Source organism: Heterocephalus glaber, unplaced genomic scaffold, assembly GCF_053883595.1.
Source record: "Heterocephalus glaber isolate CG9 unplaced genomic scaffold, H.glaber_assembly_v1.0 deba00001428, whole genome shotgun sequence".
In the NCBI taxonomy this organism is placed as follows: domain Eukaryota; kingdom Metazoa; phylum Chordata; class Mammalia; order Rodentia; family Bathyergidae; genus Heterocephalus; species Heterocephalus glaber.
In genome coordinates this window covers 30335752-30345341 of record NW_028258293.1, presented here as the reverse complement: position 1 = coordinate 30345341, position 9590 = coordinate 30335752, and the positions used below count along the sequence as shown (strand labels likewise).

At 35.5% G+C, this 9590-nt stretch overlaps 1 protein-coding gene across 9 annotated transcripts in view; it reads right to left on the bottom strand.

Moving 5' to 3' along the window:
• Uvrag (UV radiation resistance associated) overlaps positions 1-9590 on the bottom strand; it is a 360643-nt gene that overhangs the window by 225293 nt on the left and 125760 nt on the right. The gene's annotated exons all lie outside the window — the stretch shown is intronic.

Sequence of the window (9590 nt, the reverse complement as noted above, 5' to 3'; positions counted from 1 at the left end):
GTTATTCTGCAGCTGTAACTATATTCTCTGCCTTCCATTCTGATGACTGACACATGTATGGCCCTTTTCTAAGGCCAAACCACCCATTTAATACTGGATTCCACAGCTTTCACTAATCAAAGGTTTTTCGGACTACTATGGGCTAACAGCAGAGAATACTACCATACCAGTATAATAGAAGGGAATACTCCCTTACTTATGCAGTCACAATTTCCTATACCAAATGAATATGGTAAATAGCTACCTTCAAATCAAGGAAACATTTCCCTGGACCCCCATTTTCTTCCAGCATTAGTACCATTTCCTTGCTCTTCTAACAGAAAAATTTCACAAAAGTACTCTTTAGTTCTTGTCTTAATTTCATCACTCCCATACTTCCCTTAACCCACGTACACCACACCACCAAAGTTGCTCTTATAAATCTCACCAATGACATCCAAAGTGACAAAATTCGGTATTCTATCCAGTCTCAGTCCTCATCTTAACCAATTAGCACCATGAAAATTGGATTCTCCCCCTTCGTGTTTAATTTGTCATGCCCAACGAATTCATTCTGCTGGGCTTCCTGGGGTTGTGATCCTCATTGTCTTTTCCTAGGATATTGTCTAAAATTTTTTGGAGTGTTGATTTGGTATTCATGAAGTTCCTAAGGTTCTCTTTATCCTAAAAGTATCTTATTTCTCCATCAATTTTGAAAGATAGTTTTGCAAGGTACATCAATCTGGGTTGGAGGCTGTTTTCCTTTAGGGCTTGAAATACATCACTCCAAGCTCTTCTTCCTTGAGGGTTTGCATTGAGAAGTCTGCTGTGGTTCTGATGAGCTTTCCTTTGTACGTGATTTGTTTCTTTTCTCTCACTGCTTGTAGAACTCTGTTCTTCTGTTGGGTTTCTGGAATCCTAACTATTATATGCCTATGAGTAGATTTTTTTTGATCAAGGCTATTTGGAGTCCTATATGCCTCACTCATCTGTATGTCAAGTTCTTTTCCCCTGCTTGGGAAGTTTTCTGCCATCACTTCTGTGAACAGTTTTTTTATGTCATCTGCACTCTCTCCTCTTTCTTCATTGACTCCAATCAGTCTTACGTTATTCTTCTATGCATCGTCTAGCAGCTGCTGGATTGATTTCTCGTGGTTCCTTACTATTTTAAAGCAATTTTTCTTTTCCTGGTCGCTAATTGCAATTTTATCTTCTATATCTGAAATTCTATCCTCACATTGGTTCATTCTGCTGCGCAGACTTTCGATGGAGTTTTTAATCTCCTGGTGTTTGCATCTGTTTTGTTTTATGGATTCCATTTGTTTCCTGTGTTAGGATTCCATCATGTTCCTCAGATCCTCTATTATTTCATCTGTGTCCTCTCTAGATTAATTAATCATGTCTTGCACTATGGGCACAATCTTTGCTATTATCTGAGAAATTATTTCTGATTTTATTTTTCCCAGATCCTCTTTTGTTGCCAGTTCAGGGAGTCCACGTGGTTGAGTATCAGATTGTTCCATCTCGTTTCCCTTCGGGGTTGCTGTAGTGATCTGGAAGTCTGTTTTTGAGGCTTGTTTACGTGTCTTCTCATTTCCATGGGGGGTGGGGGTGGGGGTGGGTTGCTGCTGGCACCTGCGCGGCTCACCTCCTCTGCCTAGGAGTGGTGGAATGGCAGCAGGGGAGCCTCCTCCTGGGTGCTGGGATTGGCTCACCTACTCTTCCCTAGAAGCAGTGGAATGGCAGTGGGGGAGCCTCTTCCTGGGTGAAGGGATTGGCTCCCCTCTTCTGCCCTAGGAGCGGTGGAATGGTGGCGGGGGAGCCTCTTCCTGGGCACTGGGATTGGCTCACCTCCTCTGCCTAGGAGTGCTGGAATGGCAGCGAGCACCATGAAATTTAAGTCATTATTCCCTTCAAAATACTGAATTTATCATGGGTTTCTGTGATATCTCATTGTCCTAGCATTTCCCCACCTCATCAGCTATGCTTTTTCTTCTGTTATACCTTTTTCTTGAATTAGTAGTGCCTTGAGCTAAATCTGGAGGGTAGATGTGGTAGACATTATTCTTCTTGTAGCTTTGGTAGGCCCTCTCAAGCATGAGTTTTTGCCAATAATGTCCTCATTGGAGTATCTAAGAGTGTGGGGTGGCTACTTTACCAGCAGCAATTTTCTGATTACTGACTCAGAGTTGTGGTGGGCTGACTTTGAAACCAGTGGTAGTGTGTCCCTGAAGCCCAGTTAAGTACCCAATTCAGAGTGTTAAATCTCTTTCTTCTTAAAATGTACACAATGGTTTATGTTTCCTATAATTACACAATTCCTAAATTCACATGTCTGGCACCAACTGGCCCCTGAAATCAAAACTGTACCTGACTGCCTTCTCAGCACCTCTACCTTCATTCATCACACATATCTCAGACCTAAAAAGTGCTCAATATACTCTTGATTACCTATTTCCTGCCTCTTCCCCAGGGAATCTCAAAGTATTTGTTTTCATGTATGTATTCCACCACAAATCATCTAGTTACTCAGGCTAGATACCTGGGAGCTGCCCCTAAGTCCAATTTCTCTTACACATCCCACATTTAATCCATTAGCAAATACAGTTAGCTCCCTCCTCAAAATGTCAGGAATTTGACCACTTCTCTTCATTTACCTCAACTGCTACCAGACCAGCCTAAACTATTCTCTCTGGCCCAGATCACATAACTGTATTCTCTTAACTGATCTGTCTTGTTTCTCCCCCCCCCCCAAGTCTACTCTCCATGCCAGATTAATTTTCTTTTTCTTTTTTTCCTTCTTTTTCTTTTTAGGGTGCTGCAGATTGAATCCAGGGCCTTGTACATGCTAAGCACGCATTCTTATCACTGAGCTATACCCCAGTCATTTTCTTTAAGTAAAATTCAGATCATATCATTCTCTTGCTCAAAATCCTTGAGCTTCCTATCATGCCTTTAATAAATAAAATAAATAAACAAATAAATAAAAAACTCTACATAATCTGGTCTCTGCCACTTTTGCTTACTTTGATCAAACTAGACTTACCTCCTAGCTGTAACTGTTCTTGCAACAAACCATGCTGACTCCTCCTGTGGGACTTTTATACCTATGATTTCTTCTATCTGGAATGTTCTTCCTCAAATCTCTATTCAAATATTTTTTCTCACTGAGGTCTTCCTGGTCTGAAACAACGCATTCTACCATCTTCAGTATTCTATATTCCCCTTATCCTACTTCTTTTTTTTTTTCATAGCACTTACATGGCTTAAATAAATTTATTTATTTCTGAATTTCCCACTAGAATATAATCTCTATAATAACAGAAGCCTTTTATTTTTGTCTTTAGGGTATAAGAAGGGTCTGATACACAGCAAACAATAAATACAGCTATTACAATATTTTACTCTCAGAAACAGCATACCTATATACTTTTTCTCTTCCAAATTATATCCCTTTAGAAAGAACCCAAATTCTATACAATTTGGGTGGCAGTATGGAAAAAGGAAAGAAAACAGAGGTACAATCCTGCCTCTGACATTATGCAATCTTCGGCAAGTCAATTCCCTTTTCTAGATCTCAGCTTCCTCAGTGGTAAAGCAGAGATAACAAAGAATAGCAGTAATCAAATAGGGTTCCTCAGAGGATTAAATAAGATAAAGCCTGTAAAGGACTTACATAATACATAGTCACTAAATGTATCTTTTACTCTTATTACTCAAAAACTTGCTTGCCAAATTAATTAAATAACTGTTTAAAGACAGCAATTGTATTCTCAAAGTCCTTCCTTCTCCCAGGCTAAATATCCTCCATGACTAACTAGTCTTTATTATGACTGCTCTAAAACCATTCATCATCCTGGCTACCTCCTCTGGCTCTTTCTCATCAAAATAAACTGGGACTCAAACAGAATACTCCAATTATGATCTAATGAACACAAAGTCCAGGAAGACTATTACTTCACATAATCTGGACAATACATTTTAATTAATGCAATAAGACAATCTTAGCTCCTTTTTAATGCTGCTGAGTCAATTTCTTGGCTTATACTGAATTTTTCATAAGTTTAAATCTCCACATGTTTTCCCCATAAACTTTTTAAAGCCAATTCCTCTCCAATGTTCAACTCTGACTGTCACTAAAATCAAAGAATCTTGGAAAAAGAAAAATCAGTGCTACTGTTGAAAAAGTCATTTTACCTCTATGGTTTTTATGCTTCTTGGAGAGTCCAAATTTAAGGAATAAAAGCCTGATAACAGTCAGGGATGCCAACTAAGGAAAAATCATGTGTCCAACCACTTCACACTTAATAAGTTGAGGAAAAATAAAGAGCCATGGGTCATAGAGTCACAGAAACACTCAACAACAAACCTACAGGCCTCAGTTAACATCTCCTCCAGAAGGCAGAGCAGAGGGGAGGAGCCTGTTAAATGAGTGCACTGTGGAGGGTGCTCCAGCAAAGCTTATGATGAAAGTCTCCACCAAGCAGGTACTGATGAACTCAGACATGCCTGGCCCATTCTGCACTAAGGTGCACCAACGAGGACATCTTACTGTACTGGGATGGGGAGGGGAGCCATTAGGCAGTCTCAGCAAGGGAGAAGAATGTCAGGGAATTTCTCCACATGAGATGGAGAAGCATAACGGAAAGGTCTCTGTGATGAGACAGATCTGGACTCTGTACAATTTTCTAGCTGCATACCTTAGGATCACAAAGTGCTTAATTTTTCCTAGCTTCGGTTTGCTTTCCAGTAAAACAGAATTAGAATAGTAGCATGGCTACTATGAATATTATAAAAATATGCAGCTTACAAATTTTATATATTACTCAAATATTATTTCCCTAATCCCTGGTACAGGCCCTTTGTTTAAAAGAAAAAAAGGAAAAGGAAAAAGGAAAAAAGGAACTCTGGCTTATTCCTAGAACACGAAATATTAGAAATTATTATTAACTTCTCAATGAATGAAAACATTTTGCTTGCTGTATCTGTTAATCTGTTCTACTAGAATATAAGTCCCCAAAGTAAGAAGCTGGCTTCTCATGTTAATAGAGTATTTCCAGTCATAAAGAATCAACCAGGAATAAGGTTATTATGAAATCGACTTTCAACAGTTAAACATGTTGAATCTTAAGATTTTCTTCAAAGGTGAAGCATTCTTCTTTAGAACAAAGCTTAGTCCAAGGCCCAGGTGATGTCCTGATGAGCATAAGGTATTAATTCTAAAAGTTCTGAAAAATTCCCTTTATAAAACAGCATGCAAAAATCAAGTTATGGGTGGGGTAGGTGTTTAATGGTAACTGGTTATTTTTATTGGCACAGACATGAGGGTGAAATCACTAACCCTTGGAAAGCTTCCTTGGAACATGCCTGGCACCAGTGAGAATGTACAAGTTACAAGGCAGCTATAAGGGGTATGATGGCAAAGCCTTAATTTGCAGTGACATCTTAAACAAAACAGTCTTAGTAAAGTAACCCTATGAATTCAAGCCAGAATTGAAGGACAGGGGAAAGACAGAGAACATCTCTTGGCAAAGGACTATTCATATACTGAACTGCCATCAAAGAATGCTCTTTACTTCTTTATGCTTGTTTTATTCTTCATTTACCATTTTTAAAAATCTAAAAGTTAACTTTTGCTGTAAGTCAGTAGTTCTGAACACTGTTTTTGGAGGGTTCATGCTCTATTGAACATTTAATAAACTAGAAAAACAGACTTGGCTAAATGAATAGCCTACAAGAGACTCTAGTTAAAGGCTATGAGAGTGAGTAGTAACACTTGACCATTGCTTCACTCATTTAATAATCTGAAGTTAACACATAATGCTTTTACATGACTTTCCTTACCAAATACTTTGTCCAAAATTAAGTAATCAGATACTTTATATTAAATATATACCGTAACTGTAGCAGAACTGGTCCAAGGTTAATGTTAATCATCTTTGGAAAGGTGACTAAAGATCTACCATTTTAAAAACTCCTCCATATATATACCTGTTATTTAGTTACTATCCAGCCAGATTGTATTGTTTTGCGTGTTTAGTCATTCATTTATTTAACAAATATTTATTAAGCATCTACTCTAACCCAGGTTGGTGCTATATGCAAGGAACAAAACTGTGAATTGGACATATAAGATGCCTAAACTTATGTAGTCTATGCTCCTGATTCTCATTCTGAGAAACATTTTAAAGGTAAAGAGTATATCAAATACTTTATTTTAGTTCTCACAAAAAGTGTGTTAATTTCAACATCAGAAAACATTTTGTCTAAGAAGAGTTCATAAAATAACTAATTTTAACTGAAATACTAGTGCAGTTTCTGAAATAGAATGGAAATTGTACTGCAAACTATTGAAATGACTAAAAGAACTGTAAAATAAAAGTATATGTACTGTTACACCAATAATCTTGACAATCTAGAGGAAACTGATGATTTCCTACCAGAATACTGTCAACGAGAAACCAAGTAGATGTAGAAAAAAATTGGATAGGGCAAATAGCACTAACGGAACTAGAAAAAGACTTGCCATCAAAAGAATACCTAAACTGGATGACTTAATACTTAAATTCTAACAAACCTCTAAAGAACAGAAAACCTCCCAAATTATTTAATGTTTCATGTGATAACAAAGCTAATCATTAACAAATACAGTGCTAACTACTATGTTCGGGCACTGTGACATTTTAATTTCTTTACTTTTCCTAATAACCCAATGAGGTACATACTATTATTAACATCATTTTACAGATTAGGAGCAGAGAGTAAGATGGAAAATTTCACAATTCAATTCTAAGTTCTTGGTAAAGGTGGTTACCCTCCCAAACAACAAGTACTATAACAAATATTATACACTTAGTCTCACTTATAGAAATGATCAAGAGTAAGTTATAACCCAGGCTGGGGATTTAGCTCAGTGGTTTCGCTGCCTGCCTCACAAGTACAAGGACCCAAGTTCGATCCCTGGTTCCCCCCTCCCCAAAAAAGAGTAAGTTATAACTAATTGTTAATAGAATATCAGGAAATTTGCATGTCTTATTTATTTAAATTATAAATTAAAGAAATAAAAAATATAGTATTAATAGTAGAAAGGCAGTAGAAAAATACAATGTTAATAGAAGAAAGGCTTTCAAAAAAATCCAGCATCCCTTCCTAATAAAAACAGTAAGTGGCTGTGGATGTAGCTCAGTGGTTCTGGCGCCTGCCTCACAAGCTCAAGGTCCCGAGTTCGATCCCCGGTACCAAAATAAAAAACCACAGTACCTTAGATAGAAATAATTATTTAAAATACTTTTTTTAATTAACAAAATATTCTGAACAGAAAAATGCTTAACATTTTCAAGTAAAATAATGAACTGGGAAGTTTGCTATGGGGAAGAAAATATAAATAATAGTTCATATTATTAATCATTATTAATAATAAAGAGTATATGCTAAGAAACTGTTGTTTCCTTAGAAAACAATATGAAAAATATTTGGATATAGTAATTGCATATAAGATTTTCTTAAAATCACAGTTTTCCTCTATAACAGCAATAACCATACAACAACAGAAAAGGACCTATTTTATACAAACTAGTGTAAAATGTGTAACATATCTAACAGAAAGGCAAATGACCATACAAAGAAAACTACAATACTATTGAAGCAATAAAATAAAAAAATCCTTTGAGCCATGCCATGGTTATGAACTGCCAACAAAATATGAGTAAATACAAAGACATACAATATTCTTTTTTTGATACTGGGGATCGAACTCAGGTGACATACAATATTCTTGAATAAGAATATGAATATATAAACAATAGCTCTCCCAAAATTAATAGAAAAATTCAATCAATACAAAAATTCCCATTAAATTCCAATAAGGTTGATTTTTTAGAATAGGATCAAGTAAACTTAGAGTTTATATGGAAGAATAAAGTTCAGAGAACAGGCCAAAAATGTATGAAAAACAATAGTAAGAGGAGGACTTGTCTCACTTGATATTAGAATATACCAGAAAAACATGATATATGTATACCCATGTTTATAGCAGCACAATTCGTAACAACAGCCTAATGTCCATCAACAGATGAATGGATAAAAAAAATAGTACAGTATTTATATACAATGGAATAATACTCTGCCATAAAGAAGGATGGATGCACCTTGAGACAATAATAAAGTAAATAAGTAAAATAATAATATAATAAATCAGATACAAAAGTTCAAATATCTTATGTATTCACATATATGAGGAACTCAAAATATAAATAAAGAGCAAAATAAAAGATGTATACAGTAATAGGAAATAGGGAGAGGAGACAGATCTTTTGCAAAAGGAAGAGTACCAAACAACAGAGGGAGGCAAGTGGCAGAGGAGGGATAAGGGATGAAAAAAGAATTAAGATCTACTATGTACATGTATGAACTCCCCTCAAGGAATGTAATCATCATTATGTACTGGAAACATGTACTGAAAAAAAAAAATCGAAAGAAAAAAATTAATTAAAAATGATAAGTTAATCTGAAAGTGGTAAAAAAAAGAGACAAAAAGATAAAAACAAAAAAATAGAATTAGATATCAATATATATGAGCTTTTAATATATGATGAAGGCAATACCTGAATTCAGTGGAAAAGAAATGTGTTGGCACACACCTGTGAAGAAGTTAACCTCTATCTCACAAGGTATATATTGAAAAATAAATTACCAACTGTATTAAAGATGTAATAAGTAAAATATATATAAATCTCAAAAGATAATTTAGAAAATAATCTGTAGAATCAAAGACCTATAGGCATAGGAAAGACCAAAGAATGCCCAGAAGTTATAAAAGAAAAAAGTACACTATAAAACAGATATAAACTTTTTGTATAAGGTATCATGAATCAAGATGTAACTTATGAAGTTAGGAAAAATATAAAGGACTCTTAGAAATTTTTAAGACAAATGCAAGTAATTCTTTTATTTGGAGACAGGGTGTCGCTATACAGTCCAGGCTGGCCTTGAGCTCACTATGTAGGCCCAGGTTGGTCTCAAACTCATGGCGATCCTCCTGTCTCAGTTGCCTGAGTGCTAAGATTACAGGCATGTGCCAGCACACCCAGTCTCAATTTTCAAAAGTAAAATATATGAATACACACATTCACAGATTATGATAAATGGTTAACAAACTCAAGAAAAGATGTTCAACTTCACTTGTAGCTCGAACTAAGTACAGTACTTGTATCAGGCTAGCAAAAATTAAAGTAACACTGATGTCATTTATACATCAAAAAAAAAATCACAAAAATCTATGATACCTATAGTCAGCAGAGATTCAGGGTAAAGAGTAATGCCACTTATTATTTGGGCCCTTTGGGAAAATAATCTGTTATCTTTAAACTAAAACTCTACATCCCCTTTGACTTAAAAAGGAAAAAAGAGATGAATAAGAACAAATTGTGCTATTATATGTAAATACAAATCTTAACCCAAACTTACATTAAAGGCCAAAACTTTATTTTAAATTCTGATTGACAATCTTTCTAAAATTATCATATGTCCCTGCTTTCTTACAATGACTTTAATAATTACAGGTTTTTATTTTACTGATGACTTGACATGGATGTAGCACAGAGAAAAAAAAA